Here is a 21,219-nt window from a genome sequence, read left to right as displayed (position 1 = left end):
CTGGGACAAGTAAACAAAATCAAGAATAGCAACAATGCCGGAAAATGTGTTCACCATAGTTCTCAAGTGATTATTGTTGTGATTTTTTAACTAAAAGTGGCAACCACATCTCTTGCCGGCAATCAAGCGTCGAAACCTCAGCACCAGGATTCCATGGAATTCCTCCTCTTTCTCAGTTCCCGCAGATGTTGATCTGTAGGATCTCAAACTCGAACTTGGTGTCCAGTATTCTGTCAAATATGGCCCAAAGGGTCGGACCATAGTAAAGGTTCGATGGTTTTGTTCTGCAAATGTGAAACTACGGCTCTAGAACGACAATGTCTGACGTTGTCATCCATGAATATCGGCCGATCAACACGACGTAGTACTTCCTGTTGATAACGTTCCAGTGCTTTATGTTGATAACGTTGACCATAGAGTCCTAGGTACTTGGAACAATAACCTCTGGATTCAGATGGTGCTTGATTAATTATCATGTGTATATTTGTCATTCGTTACAATGTTGACCATGAAAAGTGCAACTTTTTCAAGTCAGGGATGCATTTTTAACAAAAGATTACAATCTATTACAAGAGATGTAAGTATACAATATAGCACTGAACGCTATCTTCCACCAGTACACTGAAGATTTGCATTCAGATATGAACAATTACTGAGAGGGCGTAAATGACAATGATTATATACGACATATCTAAAAAAAAAACAGATAACAACGCGAATGCCTGAAATCAAAATTACAAAACACATACTAAACATTAAAAGAAAAGCAAGTTTCGAAAAAGTGAAAAAGTAAGCGTTCATGTTTATGCCTTTAATTGAAAATCTTTACAAAAAAGCCAGAGTTGAGTTTCTTTTGCTGTTCAGTATATATCCACTACATTATTAATGCAGCAAGCAAATATGGGCATATATGTCATGTCTTCAAAAACAGCTCACTGGACAGCAGTTCGCAAACAAAGAATTGGAATCTACGATGGCGACAACCGCCCTTTGCAGAACGACGAAAGCTAATGGACATTACGGGGAAGTACTAGGCCGTGACTAAGACTGGTTTTACGACGAGTTGACAGACCTACTTTTACAACAAGGGCTTGACCCGCTGTATTCATCTCATGTGGAGGTCACGTTTACAGCAGAATTATGTCGCCCAAACATTATAGGTCCAAACATTCTATACCAATAAAGAATTGATTTCTAATCCCGTGTGACCGACAAGCTTAATGAATATCAACGTCATTTTCTCGTATGTTTTAAGATCTTTGATAGAGATACTGACTCGGGATTCAAGATCAGATGTCACTGACCCGGTTTTCGTGCGTGCGCCCGTATATATTTCTGTACCTGTCCCGTACCATTTTGTGACGCCTTTATTATACGGATACCGATTCTATGGATCAAATTACAGTAGATATGGTTTACAGCTGCCGGAATTCCACTTAATGTGGTTTAAAGGCTAATGTATCTGACATGACACTAACTATGTGACGATCTAGGTGGGTCAGTCGTGCTTGCCAGAGTAGGATGTCCGGGTAGCGTAATGGTTAAAGCGCTCGCTCGTCACGCCAAAGGCTCAGGTACGGTTTCCTTCATGGGAACATTGTATGAGACCCAGACGGGCCCTCCTACTTCGTTGGCGCGCTTCATCCTGTCCTAGATGCGCACATCGATGCTCATGCTGTCAGTCACTGGATCAAGACTCGAGTATTTACAGAATACCATCACATGGCTGATATATTGCTGAGTACGATATCAAACGACAAGCACATGCAAATATCTTGCCGTGTAATAAGTTGTTTTGGGGAGATATTCATTCGTTCTTTCTGTAACCTGTCATCCAAAACAAGGTGCTGTCATGATAACTTGGTTAAGCCCAATCAATATAGATATGCAACTGTCATTTATGAAATTCAGTCATATTTAAATGGAGGGCTGTAATCACTTCAGTTTGGAAAACTACTGAATAACATGTTATGTAATCACTATGTTCAAATCATTCAGTAATATAAGTAAATAAATTATAATTTGAGTAATATTTGTTCCATTCTCCATTTCCCGTGACCCCATTTCAAAAGTTGAAAGATGGCTGTACATGTGTAATTACTCGTTTCACCTTCAAATGTTTCTTGACATTGTAGAATGGAAACATGCACATTCCCTTGACATGGGATCTAGACATTTACAATTTGAATTTCAAAAACATATAAGGTATTATCTAAAGCGGTACTTTCAATGTTCATATCTTAAAGTAAAGTTTCAAGATAATCAAAAGCAGTAATCTTCACTGCAACAATAATCACAGAAGCGTACGTATAATCCTTTCAGGAATCTTTCGGTACAACAGTTGCAATAAGAAAGCTGAACGAGCCGATTTTGAAATCATGTAGAACAAGCATGCCTTGTTAAATACTTGCTTCCTAACAGACACGTGTTTTTCCACCCGCAAATCGATTTAGTTGAAGTTAAGCAACGTTTGGCACGGAGAATCCTTGGATGGGTGACTGCCTGGCAGCTTGACTCCTGAGAGTAGTCCTGCCCCATATCAAAGCACAAGTCATCCATGTGGTCTCACCAAGTGAGTTTGTTCAAAACTGGTTCTGTTCGCCCAGCGGAAAGTGGGTACCCGGTGGGATACGTCATGAGACTATTAACTTTCTAGCGCCTCACAGGGAGCTTGCGCTATCCGGGATAATGATGAATTGCGTACTCAAAGTAAGCTTTGTGTGCTTTGAGCAGGGTGTGAAACCTTGACGGCGGTTAGGTTTTCTTAGATATTATAATTATCATTACAAAATGGCCGCCGTGGAATCTGGTTCTGCTGCAGCTATCTTTTTTTAATATCCAGCACATTGCTTCGGTATCTTCTACAGTGTCCGAGTATGTATGTTTTCAAGCACAAGGAATGTAACATATAACGAATAACTCGAGAACATACATCCAGCAGAAATGTATGGAATGGACCCGGACTTCACTTGCTTCACATTAGAAGGGTATCGAAGGACAATGTGGTGAACTCTTTTGGTAGGTCACTCCTCTCCCTGTGCCGGGTTATGGGTCTTCACATGCTCAACGGTAGATCAGGAGGAGACAAGTGTGGTAACTTCACTTTTATTTCACACACTGGCAAGAGTGTGATAGACTATGTCTTAGTCTCTACCAGTCTGTACAACAATGTGTCTGATTTCAACATAATGGCTATTGCAGAGTATGATCACCTGCCACTAACATGTACTCTCACCATAGCCTCACAGGTGTCTTCATACAGCACTGGTCAACAACTTAGATCATGGAACAGACTCACCTGGAAACCTCACTTGAGCCAGTCCTACATTGACTCCATTGGTAGTGAATTAAGTAAAGTGCATGAGGCATTTGTGAATAATCTCGAAAATAATGACACTGATGCTGCTGTTAATAATTTGTGGTATGAAACCAGGCACAAGGGGCGAGAGAAAGTCACTTAGACAGCCCCCATGGTGGGATCAGGAATGTGAGATTCTCAAAAGTGAGAAAAATAAGTGTTTAGACAAGTTTAGAATATCTGGTTCTGACATTGATTTAGATAATTATACACTTTCTAGAAACATGTTTAAGAATGCATGCAAAGGAAAGAAGGATAGATATAACAATGTGGACAAAGCGGATGTGATGGAAGTGTTTAGTAAGGGAGGTGTGACTACACAGGACTTGTGGAAATACATTAAACGTTATAACAGACAAGGAAAGTCGGGCAGTGAATCAATCACACCTGATGAGTGGTATGAACATTTTTCAGCTTTACTCAACAGCAATAATTTTGAAACTGACACAGACTTTAGTGATTATGTACATAAATTTGTCAGTGATTATGAGCATGATGAGGAGCACTCAGACTTTAGTGCTAATACTGAAAGTGTTCGAGAGTTAGACAAAGCTGTGACTGTTGAGGAAATCTGTTCAGTGATTTATAATCTGCCAAATGGAAAGGCCCCGGGTCCCGATGGAATTTTGAATGAACATTTGAAAGCTGTTTGTCATGTACTTATGCCATATATCCACATGTTGTTTAATAAGATACTAGATGTCGGTGTGTACCCATCACAATGGGCAGAAACAATAATATTCCCTATCCATAAGAAGGGAGAAAAAGCAGAACCGAATAATTATAGGGGAATCTCCTTGTTGTCGGTTATAGGAAAAGCCTTTACCAAAATATTGAATAACAGACTTGTTAACTTGTGTGAGAATGAAGCGAAGCTGTATGAGGAACAAGCTGGCTACAGACATGGTTATAGCACTGTTGACAATATATTTATTCTGCAATCACTCATTCAGAAATATTTGTCTAAGTCAAGAGGACGCTGCTATTGTTTATTCATAGACTTTTCAAAGGCTTTCGATAGCGTTCAGCATCACCTCATGAAATATGTTTTATTACAGCGAGGTGTGAAAGGTAAATTTTTCACAGTTATCTCATCTATGTACAGCCAGCTTAAGTCATGTGTGGTCGTTAATAAGTTTTCACTGTCTGAGTACTTTGATTGCACGGTGGGCACCAGGCAGGGGTGTATGATTAGTCCCCTTTTATTCACTCTTTTTATGAATGAGCTAGTAGATACTTATAGACTTGATGACTGCACGGGTATATTTGTAAATGAGCAGGCAGATAACATCACTTTGTTAATGTTTGCAGATGACATTGCCAGTGTTGGAGACTCCGTTAGAAGACTGCAGCATCAAATAGACACCCTAAGTAGATTTTGTAGTCAATATGGGATGAAGGTAAATTTGGATAAGACCAAGGTTATGGTGTTTAGAAGGGGTGGTGTAGTGACAACAAAGGAACAGTGGTACTATAATGGTTCGCCATTAGAAACAGTGTCAGCTTATAAGTATCTTGGTGTGTTCTTTACCCTTAAACTCTCATGGGGCTTAGCAAGGAATACCCTAGCACAACAAGGAGAAAAGGCACTTTACGTCTTGTTTGGTTTTTTAAAAAGGGCAAGGATTAGCATTAAAGAATCTCTGTTTTTATTTGACAGGATGGTTTCTCCAATCTTGTGCTATGCCTCAAGTGTCTGGGGTTTTGAAAGCGTAAAGGCGATAGAAAATGTTCAATGTAAGTTTCTCAGGAAACTTCTCTATGTTAACTCTAACACTCCAGCAGCAGCCTTGTATGGGGAGCTGGGAAGGTATCCATTACATGTCACCACTATGTTCAATTCCATTAAATACTGGCTTAAGATCTTGTATATGCCCAGCAACAGATATCCTAAGGCTTGTTACTTGATGTTGCATCAGCTGGATGAGGCTGGAAGATCCACATGGGCCTCAAGAATTAAACATCTATTGAATATGTTAGGTTTTGGAGTTGTATGATTGGAGCAAGGTGTTGGAGATTCCTATCTTTTCCTTAGAAATGTCAAAGAAAGGCTGCAGGATTGTTGGAGGCAAACATGGGCACTGTCTGTGAGTGAAACGAGTAAACTCACAAATTACTCCCTCATTAAATCGCTGTTAGAGCCTGAAAGGTATTTGTATGATATTAAAAGTAGAAGTTTACGAATTGCTCTTAGCAGATTTAGATGTGGTAATCACAAACTAGCAGTTGAGACAGGGCGATGGGGAGGAATTTCAAGAGAAGAGAGAGTTTGTAAATATTGTTATGATAATCTGAATGTTATGGTCGTTGAGGACGAAGTTCACTTTATAACTTCATGTCACTTGTATAATAATTTGAGAAATAAGTTTTTGCCAAGCATTAGCACAAGTAGCCTTTGCAATGTTGACAAATTTGTAAAGGTAATGAAAGATAGCTCTGTGTGTGAACATTTATCCTTGTACATCATGTATGTTTTCAAGCACAAGGAATGTAACATATAACGAATAACTCGAGAACATACATCCAGCAGAAATGTATGGAATGGACCCGGACTTCACTTGCTTCACACTATCTGTATGAAATAATTACTGACGAGAAATATAACGTCAATGTAAGTAAAGCCAGAGAGCCGGACCACCCGTTACCGCCAGTCGCAGGACCTTTCACAAGGAAGGATCTTGAAATATGTGAGTCAATGACTGATTGAATGAAAGAGGACCAGGCAAGGTAACAATAGCAAGCTAAGGAACAAGAAAAAGGTGATGTTCCTATCAATGGTCGTCGTCTTTGTTAATAACTCAGACTCATAGCTAAACAGTCCATGCATGGACGTCGTTCAAAAGGCACAAACTTTAACTTTCAGTTTCCTTCAGTTTAGTATTACACTGCTTTTAGCAATATGTCAGAAATATCTCGGCGTTGGACACCAGAAATGGACTTAACTCATCGTACTCATGTGGGGCATCAAAACTGGTTATTCTGTACGACCAGTGGCGTGGCCAGCATAATGGTAAAAAGCCCGGGCTTACACATGTTTTTTGTTAAAGTATGTATTATTTTTAATTATTGCTAAAATACTTCAAGCGTGTTATCAGAACAATTTTAAAAATGGTAATACTATATGGTAATGATATTGACAACAATATTCTTTGATAACAATGCATTACCATCAGTCACCAATCCAAAGCATTACCAATGTACAGTAAACATGTTATTCTTCATATCATAGATTTTCTGTTGTTCAAAGTAATGATTGTTTGTCCATCGATATGTATATGAATACTTTGTTGATGAGATTATGTGAATCATGACTGAAATGCAGGTATTTATAGTCACCCTTCATAGAACACGTACGTGTTAATCCATTCTGTAGTCATTCTTTTAGGAGCAACCTATCGAGCTTACACGAAATAATTGGCCTGCTACGCGTCAGGCTACCACCTCCCTTCCAAAAAGCCAGCAAACAAATGGTTCTGTTGCAAGGGACTTTCAACACATACAGAGGAATACATACTTGGAGACAGAATGACAACACTGTCCAGACAGGTTCAACAAATCCACAGCCACATCTACATTGTGCGTAACTCCATTTGACTCAGATGTTTATCCCACTGGACCAGTTACATGTACCATCCGTGTTTGTTGATTCGATCCGTATCGAAGATGTGTGAGGTGTGTCTGTCTGTCTGTCTGTGTCAGTGTCTGTGTGTGTGTCATACAATTACTGTCTTATTTTAACCAACAATAACAGCCTTGGCTTATATAGCAATCGTTTGATAATTACCAGATATATCTATTTCGTAGGCGACTAAAATCTAGGGTCCTGTTTTTCTTCCTTTCGCTAAAACTGCATTTTTCTCATTAATATTCATTATAGGATAGGATAGGAACGTCGCAGCAATCTCGAAAGGGAGTTTTATTTATTTCATGTCAAACAATTAACAAAAGCGAAAAAATCCTTTCCAGAATCTTAATAGATACCTGCCAAATGACACACTTTCAAATTTTCAGGAATGAACCACAAACAGTGATGTATGTAGTCTATATTTTATCTCCGGGACTGATTCGAGACAACTGACCATTATATTACAAGGACTAATTAGTGAGTTGTCAGGACATGAAAATGCCAGACGTCACTGAACTGCCATCAGTCGAAAGCCGCTGATCTCCCTTGTTAATCCCCATTGCAATAACGTTATACATTCTGGCAGAAAGAGCTCTGCTACCGTGTCCATTACTTTACATTACGTATGTTAATGACTTACTCGCTGTCTCGTGACCTTGACTGTATAAGCCTTGATCAGAGACAAATGTGAGCTAGGGCTAGGATGTGTATCCAGCATAGTTGTCATTACTACTGTTTGCCGGCTTGACAAACCGTGCTTCATGTATAATCTCTATGTGTTTAGATAATATGTTAATGTACCATAAGTTTATTCCCGGGGGTTTATTTCATAGTGAGCGTAAGTGTAACAAAAATTCGGCTTCAAATGTATATATACTATAAATAAAACATCCTTCTTTTCCTAACCTCTTTACTTTTACAAACATCCTCAGTGCCTAACTGATCCTAATTGTTCCGGTATAATATTAGCTAGCACCTTACTGACGAGACCTGATTCATCTTAGTTGGTCACACCAGTTGTCCTAGTTTGGGCAGTGAGATACAGCACCTGTATGGTGCAGTGCACGACAGACTGCCAAAAATGGGAAGTTGCCGTACCACTACATCTCGCGTTCTAAAAATATTCTATGCAAATGTACGCACTCAACATTGTAAGTGTTCCCATACAAAGCAAGGATACTACACTCTTCAAAAAAGAAACGCAAAATGAAATTTTAAAATGATACAATTTTGTACACATGTGTTAACTCAAACATTGTTTTCAGGTTGCACATTGTTTATGGAATGTTTTAGAAATTCATGTTTGACCAAACGCAACCAAAATGATTTTGAACGGTTTTATCAATCGTGGATTGTCATGATGTGCGTGGATGTCATGCAGCAAGAACATCAAGCACAATGATTGTTTCTCACGTGCAAAGCATGAGTACTGCATGTGACTATAAAAGACCCAAAATGAATCTCACAATTTCATCCCCAATCTTTGCCAGTACTGTACACGAAAACGGGACGTCTGAACGCTGCCGTTCGAAATGAGGCAATTGGATGATTGCAATCAGTGAGATGATCATAGAGTGAGGTGGCAACGTTCATCGCATAATTAGTTTAGCGATGAATCCCGTTATCTCCCCAGGCGACGTGATGGTAGAGACCGTGCCTACAGACGTCAGGAACGTTTTGCTCCTAACAGCATCAGACAGGTGGACAGATTCAGTGGTAGAGGGATGGAGACGGATTCCACAACAAAGCATCCAACGACTGACTCAATCTGTACCCAGGAGGTGTCGAGCAGTGGCAGCAGCTGGAGGTGGTCATACGAGGTACTGACTTGAACACCACCTGGTGGACAGCAGTAACGATTGTGATTCTCATGAAATATGGACAGGATAGCAGTCCATTGCTCCACATAATTTCATTCAGGCATCTTTGTTTTCCGTTAATCTACACGTCTTTGAATAACACGAAATTTCATTGATATTTGGGTTTTTCGTTTCTTTTTTTTTATGTATGTATGTATGTATGTATGTATGTATGTATGTATGTATGTATGTATGTATGTATGTATGTATGTATGTACCATTCTGTGAGTGTGTGTGTGTGTGTGTGTGTGTTTGCGTGTGTGTTTTATACTTTATCACCACTTGAAATATCTGCGCTGATGTCACGTATCCACAGATCATAATTTGAATGGTGAATGGGACAGGACCTTGAAAGTGTGTCACTTGTACCTACTATATGAAAAGAACCTCTAAATATAAAAGTGTCTGAACAACGTTTAACAAATCTCATCATACTGTTGGAGGATAAGGTTAGCAATATCACTTCCAAGTTTGACAGCTGATAGACGTTTTTTGACAACTTCCATAGGTGATCACGATAAGCTTATCTTGTGATTCATACCCCAAACACCCAAACACTGTCTCTGTCAAACGTGGATGTGTACTCACAGTATACAGTTACTCAGTAAGCACGTTCTGTTTGGTTCGGAGCGAGGGACAACCTGTGAATGCCTCTGCACGCAAAGAGGTTAGGTGGTGTTGGTTCACAAATGGGGCTGTTCCGCTGTAGGTGCATGTCACAGTGGGAACACTATCAGATAAACTTTAGTACCTCTGTTGAAATGTCATCAAAGTAACACACACATACAATTAATAAACTAATAGGAACGGGATGAATCTGTACATCAGTCATCTTGTGAGAGGCTGTGAACGTTAAAAAACAAAAATAAAATATGAGAGATCATTAAGTATAGTTTGTATCGAATACAATGTCACTGTGTTTGTTAACATATGATACATTAAACCGCAAAAGAAACTTCATCTTTCAAGACCCGTGAAGGTCCCGGGGTAGAATAGGCCTTCAGCAACCCATGCTTGCCATAAGAGGCGACTAACGGGATCGGTTGGTCAGGCTTGCTGACTTGGTTGACACATGTCATCGGTTCACAGTTGCGTAGATCGATGCCCATGGTGTTGGTCACTGGATTGTCTGGTCCAGACTCGTTTATTTAGAGACCGCCGCCATATAGCTGGAATATTGCTGAGTGTGGCGTAAAACTAAACTCACTCATCATTCAAAACCAAATGCCAAATTTTGTTCTTACAGGTTGCCTTTATTGTGATTGTACTGTTTTGTTAACAGGTTTGTCAATCCAGATTGACACATGTTATCAACATCGGTGTGTTTCCTGGTGAAAAAGCACATCGACCAAACGTACCCAAAAAGCGACGCACTACGAGGTTCCAAATGACATTCGTGAAAATGAAAATATACGAATGGAGCGCCAACCCAGTCAATGAAAGCAAGTCCCAAACGTGCCTGAAATCATTTGACGCAAGTACCATTCCACGATATACGAGGGATCAGATTAACCAAGCCTTGGGACGATTGCAGGCTGATCAGAACTCACGGAGGGCAGCCAGTCCGTTTAATGTTCATGTTAGAACAATCTGCCGACTGCAGGGCACTAACAGCATCCAAGACCGTCCAAGCAGTGAACGGCCTTAAGTAATATTTCAGTATCAAGACCGATTGTGCGAAACCATCTGAAGGATCGCTTACCCAGAGCGACGGAACCATTGAGACTCGCACAAAAAAACAATTGGCGATACACAGTGCCGACGTCGCGGAAGAAACCTCTGCAGTCACAGACCATATCATAGTCCTGTCCTCACCGCTCGTCACCGCCAAAACAGACTGCAGTAGACAACGAGGGAGTAATCGGTATAGACCGGAGGCTTCGTTCCCTGGCGTCCCTCGGTCCAGGAGAAGGCAATGACCTGACAGTTGACCAAGCCATAAGACCTCACGTAGGACCACATGCTGGACGTCACAGAAATCACACCTTCCAGAAAGACTGTAGAGCTAGAGACACTGCCAGAGCAACATTGGATTTTCTGAGACAACATGCCATCCAAACCCTACAGTGACATGCACGCATTAAGGATATAGGTCCAATAGCACACCTTTGGGACGAATTTCAAAGAAAACTGAATGATCTCGAACCAAGACCGACAACCGGACTGCACTCGATCAGCCATTGAGTAGAGTATTCACCCAAGTGCCATGTTTTGACTATGATCAGCGTTTCATTGAGCATTTAATGTTTATTAGTTTTCGAGTTTGATTGCAATTTATCGGTCCGCTTTTGATCCAAAGGGACTGTAAATCATTCCATGTACATACGATGCAACGACGTCATCGATACAAATTGAGGCCACCCACGATACCGACTTTGTGATATCTTAATGTTACCATTTTTGGCGATTTTGTCTGTTGGAGCTCCAAATGTCATTCCCGAAACTGCGTCAACCATAATTAATGAGTTTGACCTCAAACCTCCGATTTGAATGTTAATTAGAGCGAATTAAAGCGTGTGGTTTAAGAGACCACTATCGGTGTACCGTCTCTTTTGCGGTTCAGTATACATTTGCATTGTATGCACTTATGAGACACTGTCCAGAAAGTACTCTTTGAGATGCCCTTGCTGTAAGGGGCCATTGATAATGTATGCGTTCTGACAAGGATGAAATGATGATTTTTACGGGGAAGCATTACAATGTGAATGTCACCCCCTACCACACACACGCACCGCCGCCCAGAAAAATGTATGCAAAGTAAGAGACGCCCACCTCTCTCTCATCAAGGAAAGACATTCCTCTTCGTTTATAGTGTGGTGGCTGGCCAACGAAGCGCTTCGTTTACCTAAATGACAGCTCTGGAGTGACCTTGTTACTATGGAAATATACATTTTCATAAAGCTACGATGTAATACAAAGCTGAAATATAGGTCAGCATCATCCCGAATATTCCATCTTGATATGGCCGGCCGCAGAGAAGGAATGTGACGAGATATGTTAAGTAACCTGTAATAGCAGCTGAGTGGAAATCTACTGTACATTAAAAATATGGCTGTAAGTGGTGGAAAATTATTGTTTTCAGTAATTTTATATCACCAGTTGTGTCCACGTGTGTATGGTCAAGGCCAGATACGTTTATTATACCAAAGGCCTCTTTCACACATACAAGAGAAAGTATGTTGTATACTCATAGCTCTTAGACTCAGTGATACAGACATTGTTTAAATAGTCCATTTCTAATGGCCAGTGCATATTTCATACGTAGTGACATATTTAATATGAGATTCCTTCTTTGTCGTTAAATTACATACAAAAGCGTTTATAGATGACATCACAATCATATAATCTTTGATCTGTTTCTGTATTTCACTAATTTGTTTCGATTTTTTAAAGGACACTTCTCTTTGTTTTATTTACAAAGAGGCATAATACGTCGATCCGATATTTGATTAAATGTTTCCCTATGTTTTTGCAGTGAGGTTTATTATTTATGTGGTTGCAGTAAGATATTGAAAGTTTTGTGATACTGATATTGTAAACTGTCCTCTTAAGTGGTATTCCGTCCTCTTACCACATAATTGTAAACTGTCTTTTAAATTCCTTAAAAAAGGCAAATATATATTTCCAAAATAACTGACAAAACCACCTTTTCAGTATTTCTAGATGTACTAATTATTCTCATCACGGTGTGTGTGTGCGTGTCTGTATATGTGTGTGCCTTCTCTCTCTCTCTCTCTCTCTCTCTCTCTCTCTCTCTCTCTCTCTCTGTGTGTGTGTGTGTGTGTGTATGTGTGACAAAGAGAGTGAGAGAGAGAAATAGTTCATTGACCGACAACAGTATATTAACATGACAGAGAGTAATATCAAAATGCATTAAACTGGGAACATTTGGATTCCATATTTATCACTTTGTCAGAAATTTGTTGCACTGTTCCCACCACGAGTACATACATTTGTTAAACTGTTCCCACCACGTGTACATACATTTATTACGCTGTTCCCACCACGAGTACATGAATTTGTTACACTGTTCCCACCACGAGTACATGAATTTGTTACACTGTTCCCACCACGAGTACATGAATTTGTTACACTGTTCCCACCACGAGTACATGAATTTGTTACAATGTTCCCACCACGAGTACATGAATTTGTTAAACTGTTCCCACCACGAGTACATGAATTTGTTAAACTGTTCCCACCACGAGTACATGAATTTGTTACACTGTTCCTACCACGAGTGCATGAATTTGTTAAACTGTTCCTACCACGAGTACATGAATTTGTTACACTGTTCCTACCACGAGTACATGAATTTGTTAAACTGTTCCCACCACGAGTACATGAATTTGTTAAACTGTTCCCACCACGAGTACATGAATTTGTTAAATTGTTCCCACCACGAGTACATGAATTTGTTACACTGTTCCTACCACGAGTGCATGAATTTGTTAAACTGTTCCCACCACGAGTACATGAATTTGTTACACTGTTCCTACCACGAGTACATGAATTTGTTAAACTGTTCCCACCACAAGTACATAAATTTGTTACACTGTTCCTACCACAAGTTCATAAATTTGTTACTCTGTTCCCACCACGAGTACATGAATTTGTTACAATGTTCCCACCACGAGTACATACATTTATTACGCTGTTCCCACCACGGGTACATGCGTTTATTACACTGTTCCTACCACGAGTACATGAATTTGTTACACTGTTCCCACCACAAGTACATAAATTTGTTACACTGTTCCCACCAAGAGTACATGAATTTGATACACTGTTCCCACCACGAGTACATGAATTTGTTACACTGTTCCCACCACGGGTACATACGTTTATTACACTGTTCCCACCACGAGTACATAAATTTGTTACACTGTTCCCACCACGAGTACATGAATTTGTTAAACTGTTCCCACCACGAGTACATAGATTTATTACACTATTCCCACCACGAGTACATGAATTTGTTACACTGTTCCTACCACGAGTGCATGAATTTGTTAAACTGTTCCCACCACGAGTACATGAATTTGTTACACTGTTCCCACCACGAGTACATGAATTTGTTACAATGTTCCCACCACGAGTACATGAATTTGTTACACTGTTCCCACCACAAGTACATAAATTTGTTACACTGTTCCCACCAAGAGTACATGAATTTGATACACTGTTCCCACCACGAGTACATGAATTTGTTACACTGTTCCCACCACGGGTACATACGTTTATTACACTGTTCCCACCACGAGTACATAAATTTGTTACACTGTTCCCACCACGAGTACATGAATTTGTTAAACTGTTCCCACCACGAGTACATAGATTTATTACACTATTCCCACCACGAGTACATGAATTTGTTACACTGTTCCTACCACGAGTGCATGAATTTGTTAAACTGTTCCCACCACGAGTACATGAATTTGTTACACTGTTCCCACCACGAGTACATGAATTTGTTACAATGTTCCCACCACGAGTACATGAATTTGTTAAACTGTTCCCACCACGAGTACATGAATTTGTTAAACTGTTCCCACCACGAGTACATGAATTTGTTACACTGTTCCCACCACGAGTACATGAATTTGTTAAATTGTTCCCACCAGGAGTACATGAATTTGTTACACTGTTCCTACCACGAGTGCATGAATTTGTTAAACTGTTCCCACCACGAGTACATGAATTTGTTACACTGTTCCTACCACGAGTACATGAATTTGTTAAACTGTTCCCACCACGAGTACATGAATTTGTTAAACTGTTCCCACCACGAGTACATGAATTTGTTAAATTGTTCCCACCACGAGTACATGAATTTGTTACACTGTTCCTACCACGAGTACATGAATTTGTTACAATGTTCCCACCACGAGTACATACATTTATTACGCTGTTCCCACCACGGGTACATGCGTTTATTACACTGTTACTACCACGAGTACATGAATTTGTTACACTGTTCCCACCACGAGTACATAAATTTGTTACACTGTTCCCACCAAGAGTACATGAATTTGATACACTGTTCCCACCACGAGTACATGAATTTGTTACACTGTTCCCACCACGGGTACATACGTTTATTACACTGTTCCCACCACGGGTACATAAATTTGTTACACTGTTCCCACCACGAGTACATGAATTTGTTAAACTGTTCCCACCACGAGTACATAGATTTATTACACTATTCCCACCACGAGTACATGAATTTGTAACACTGATCCCACCACGAGTACATGAATTTGTTACACTGTTCCCACCACGAGTACATGAATTTGATACACTGCTCCTACCACGAGTACATGAATTTGCTAAACTGTTCCCACCACGAGTACATGAATTTGTTACACTGTTCCCACCAAGAGTGACCCGTGAAGGTCCCAGGGTAGAATAGGCCTTCAGCAACCCATGCTTGCCCTAAAAGGTGACTATGCTTGTCGTAAGAGGCGACTAGCGGGATCGGGTGGTCAGACTAGCTGACTTGGTTGACACATGTCATTGGTTCCCTATTGTGCAGATCGATGCTCATGTTGTTGATCACTGGATTGTCTGGTCCAGACTCGATTATTTACAGACCGTCGCCATATAGCTGGAATATTCCTAAGTGCGACGTAAAACTAAACTCACTCACTCACTCCCACCACGAGTACATGAATTTGTTACACTGTTCCCACCACGAGTACATGAATTTGTTACACTGTTCCCACCACGAGTACATGAATTTGTTACACTGTTCCTACCACGAGTACATGAATTTGTTACACTGTTCCCACCACGAGTACATACATTTATTACGCTGTTCCCACCACGGGTACATACGTTTATTACACTGTTCCCACCACGAGTACATAAATTTGTTACACTGTTCCCACCACGAGTACATGAATTTGTTAAACTGTTCCCACCACGAGTACATACATTTATTACGCTGTTCCCACCACGGGTACATACGTTTATTACACTGTTCCCTCCACGAGTACATAAATTTGTTACACTGTTCCTACCACGAGTACATGAATTTGTTAAACTGTTCCCACCACGAGTACATAGATTTGTTACACTGTTCTCACCACGAGCACATAAATTTGTTACACTATTTCCACCACGAGTATATAAATGTGTTACACTATTTCCACCACGGGCACATAAATGTGTTACACTACTTCCACCACGGGCATATAAATGTGTTACACTGTTCCTACCACGAGTACATGAATTTGTTACACTGTTCCCACCACGAGTACATAGATTTATTACACTATTCCCACCACGAGTACATGAATTTGTTACACTGCTCCTACCACGAGTACATGAATTTGTTAAACTGTTCCCACCACGAGTACATGAATTTGTTACACTGCTCCTACCACGAGTACATGAATTTGTTAAACTGTTCCCACCACGAGTACATGAATTTGTTACACTGCTCCTACCACGAGTACATGAATTTGTTAAACCGTTCCCACCACGTGTACATACATTTATTACGCTGTTCCCACCACGAGTGCATGAATTTGTTACACTGTTCCTACCACGAGCACATAAATCTGTTATATTTACCCTCGTGATACAGCTTAGCTGAAATTTTGTTATGGTATCTTGAGCATAACATCACTTGTTGTGGGAGCGTATGTGTTTCCATAACGTTGTTCATATACGTTTCCTAGATTGTTTTGTCTATGTCTACGCAAATCAGTTTAGTATTTCGACCCGCGAAGGTTCCGGGCTAGAATAGGTCTTCAGCAAACCATGCTTGCCATAAAAGGCAACTATGCTTGTCGTAATAGGCGACTAACGGGATCATGCTCGCTGACTTGGTTGACACATGTCATCGGTTCCTAATTGTGCAGATCGATGCTCACGTTGTTTATCACTGGATTGTCTGTTCCAGACTCGATTATTTACAGACTGCCGCCATATAACTGGAATATTGCTGAGTGTGACGTAAAACTCAACTCACTCACTCACTCACTCACTCAGTTTAGTATTTCCGACAGGGTACTGATATTAACAGTTCTGAAACTCCGTAGTGGTTTGGAGTGCTTTACGTTTTCCATTTCCTTTATGTATATTTATGGAAACAGAAACTACAGAAACAGAATATATACTCCTGAATATACTGCCAAACTGTTATCGATGCTCTCTCAGATGACTTTACTCTGACGCTTTACTAGCCCTCTGTGGCTTTACCAAACACTTTCTGGATAATCATGTTTTGAAAAATTGTAAAGTGGTAATTTTACGATATTGGAGCTATGATGTTATGTTTCATTCGGTTATATGCACTCAGTCAGTAACTTCCAAAACAGCATGAAGTTTCTTCATTTAGGAGCATATTTTCTGTTTCTATAGTCTAAACGACGACATATTAACACTGTGTGTCCATTACACACTGAACCATTATGTAATGTCTAGCATGACCGAATGCTTGGTGACATCAAATATTGCCAAACGCGGCGTAAAACCGTACTCACTCACTCACAAGGTCTCTGCAAGCTGTAGCAACAGCACGACCTACGTGACGAACATACACTGTGCAAAACACTTCTGTGCACATTCGGTGTGCACGGCAAAATAAACATTTAGACATATTGTCACTGTGGAGACAGGTTACTATGACAATCGCTGCACTGAAGCTTACACACCTCTCCACCTTTGTCACGCCACACGTTGTAAATTGTACATTATTGGTTAACAGACTGAGCCAATAATTACAACAATTATTATATATCATTTATGTGTTCCAATTTTACGGACTAGACCTGTCTAGAATTGTTGAGGCCACAGCACTAGATGACGCCACTACAAACACCTTTACCAAATCCCCAAATGACTTCTGGGACAACTCAGTACCTGTTAAATGTTAAAATATTCACAGGTAGCATTCACGGTCTCCGCAAAACTGACCGACCACACTTATGGCAAACATGTTGCTTTCGTTCATAAGTAGCCAAGTGAGAGAGTAAGTACGTAAATCGACGTCGCCTTGCACACTATTCCACTTACATTCAACTCGGCGTAGGCAACAGAGCACATCGGGTCTTCGACAGTCGTCACTGACGAGCTAGGATATAATGTTGACACGCCGAGAAACAGAACGCACAACTACAGTTTTCCTCCACACCCTGGAGAGTGGTATCATACATAGTACATGTAAATTTTTTCTCAGAAATAACAGAGCTAAGAGGGTCATCATGATGTTTGATGTGTTGACAAATGTGCCACATCGTGACACAGACAAAATGTTGTAACAGCAACTACAAAGATCAGTTGCATAGACCAACTATCAATAATGAAAATAACAAATGTGAAGCACTCGATGATTCAGTATTTTGTGTACCCTCATCTTGCGTACAAGATACAGGCGCACCTTGTTCTCATACTCCTAATGAGAAAGCTTCCTCCTCATGAGAAGCCTTGCGAAATCGCATTCCTCTACTAGAGCTCTGCGGAGTGTACACGCGTCGACTGAGGGATGGTCGATTGGGCTGAGGTTTGACGAGCATGCTTGCCACTTCATTCGCTCTACGCCCTGCTGCCTAAGGATTTTCCGAGACGTGCGTGGCACTACAAGGGCTAGCACTGTAGTCTTGCAGTAAGGAGTGTCGACCATAAAAGCCATTCATAGCTTGCAGGAATGGTACTGCTACGGGAGCCAGAATCCAGAACCGATAACGATGTTCAGTAAGATTACAGTCGATCACGCGCATTGGAGCACGTCCATAAGGAGTTATCCCTGCCCAAACCACGACTAAACCCCCGTCAAATCGGTTATGCGGGCCACAACTGCATCTGTGATTCGCTCACCATGGCAATAATAAATCCTCTGCCGACCATCATATGAATACAAATTGAATCTGAGTTCCTCACCGAAGATTACTGACGTTGATTCCAGCGACCATGATGTCTACTCTACTGTGACCTGGTGTTAGTGACCGACTAACTCCAGGTCGCCTACAGCTGGATCCGGCTGCCCTTACACGTCAACAAACGGCGCTCCTGGATATCCTTATATTGATAACACTGAAGTGTTCTGTCTAAAGATCTGCTACGTAACGGAGTGTTAATCATGTGCCTATCATCTCCGGCCGCTGTGACTCTGGGGCGACCTGATCGACTGCATATTCCTGGGACCATCAGCTTGAAATCTGACACACAGTACCAAAAACCACCCTGTCTCATTAAAGCGTACAGCTACCCGCCGTTGAGTTTCACCAGATTCCAAAAAGACCTATGACATGACCCTTTTCAGCAAATGTCAAAAAACGTCTCATTTTAAACTGCCATTTTAAACAGGTACCTGATAGTGAAAAGCATCAGTGAAGGTGTATTCTCTCCTCTGCATTCCATAGATAGAGTGACTTGCACGTGCACATTTTTGACATTAAGTGGCATGTGGATTTCCATATTGACAATTTCGATAAAAAATGTAAATAAATGTAAATGTAAATAACATTTCAGCAGTCTGACGTGTTTTGCATGTTTTAAGAAAATTTGTAAAACATTCAGTTGTTAGTGTTTCAAACCATTCTGCCCATTAAAACTGCATATATGTGTTTCAGTGAAGTTTAAAAGCTATCTCCGATTTTCTCTGCATTAAAGCAGGCTCCATCCAGAATCGGGTAGATATCTGCCTTGACTTTGCATCATTCCAGGTTTTGAAGAGCACGTTTCAAAACCTCATATCAGGATAAATTTCGAAGTGATCATTATTTGTGACTGATACAACTTTTTCGTGCTATCGCTGTTCGTAAAATATTGAAAACGTTCAATATATAGTGGCGATGTTTGGTTTCGAACAATCACAACCCTTGGCTCTCAAGTTTGGCAGTTGAATACACTAGGCTACGAAGGATCGCCATGGAGAATGAGATTGTTTGTCAGTATGAACCATGTGATCCTCACAAGACGGGTACTGCGAGCAGGACACGTGCAGGACACAGGTAGCGCTTGTAAAGCAGGCAGGTGGCTCACAGTCGCACTCGATTTCACCTGCTGTTCCATTATTTGTGGACTGTTCCATCAATGTTGTTCCGCTCTGTACGCTACACAAAACATTTGCAGAAATTGAAACCAGTACATATTTGTGTTTTGCATTCATGGCGGTTCATAAGTTTGATAGAACGCCCCTCCTCGGTTTTGGTAGCAAATGTAAACCACTGGAATCGGGAAAACCCCTCCTTTACATTTGCTGCCAAAACCCCGGTGTCGTGTTTTATTAGTTTACATCTGAACCAAACATACAACTGAAATGTGGACTTCATTTTACTCTCAGTGTCACTGAGGGATTTCAGACCTAAGCACTTTTACATGTGCGTAAATGTCACATGTATGGGCGCCCTAACAACGAATACTTCATGCTATAGGAAGGTTGTTTGAATGATTCCTTTGTGCCACTGAATGAAAGCGTCACTCTTCCTGCTGAATATACTCCGTACTTTCTAACCAGTGCAGCCATAAATCGAAATATACAAATACGGACAGGCTTCTTCTAGATTTTAGGAATCGGTTACAGAATCTATTCAACTCATTTCATTTCCATCGTGCAATAGTCATCTTCAGATGACTTACAACATCAAGACTAATGTGATTGGCTGTTGCCTTAAGAATTCGTTTCACTTCTGACTCGTATTTCTAGGGGGTATAGAGTATTGCTGTTTTTGTTCTTTACTATTAACTAAATAGCAAGACGCTTGCTCCCCGCGTGTTGATTACTCCCCCTACAGTGGTGTCTATCGGCTTGGTAATCATATTCACCATTTGACATTTCGCCATTTCATGTCAGCCGATCAGGAGAGATGCTTCCAACTGCTCGATATCAGTTGTGGAATAATTAGGACCATCATATCTGAATCTGTGAGTCGAAAAAGAATCTAATCTGAGCAGTTGCTAATAGGAGATCATGAAGCTTGTAACCTTTCTCATGCATTCGTACTTCCTACACTGCAACATTGCCTCACGATGGCCGTAGCGCTACGAGATACAGTTCACTTAGAACGGAATCCACAAACAGACATATTGGTGAAATGGTTGTGGTTCTTGGTGTTGTTTTATGGTTGTTGTAGCAGTTGTTTGGGATGCTGCGACGAAATATCAAAGCGAAGACGAGAGACGATATGAATATATAGCATCGGGGTGACTTATCTCGTTTGATCGCAATTGTTCCTCTGGAATATATTTACTGTTAGAATTCAGCAGCCCATGCTGTGCCCTACATGTCACTCGGAACAAGCGTGTGTATGTGTCCTGTGACATACTGACACTCTCAGATGCATTTGAGTTCATAAACAGTGACAACCAACTGTATGATTGAGTGCGTTGGTGAAATTACAGTCTCCACCATGAAGTGACCACAT

This window comes from Haliotis asinina, chromosome 8 (genome assembly GCF_037392515.1).
Source record: "Haliotis asinina isolate JCU_RB_2024 chromosome 8, JCU_Hal_asi_v2, whole genome shotgun sequence".
In the NCBI taxonomy this organism is placed as follows: domain Eukaryota; kingdom Metazoa; phylum Mollusca; class Gastropoda; order Lepetellida; family Haliotidae; genus Haliotis; species Haliotis asinina.
The sequence above is the reverse complement of the archived record's forward strand: the minus strand, read 5'-3'. Positions refer to the sequence as shown.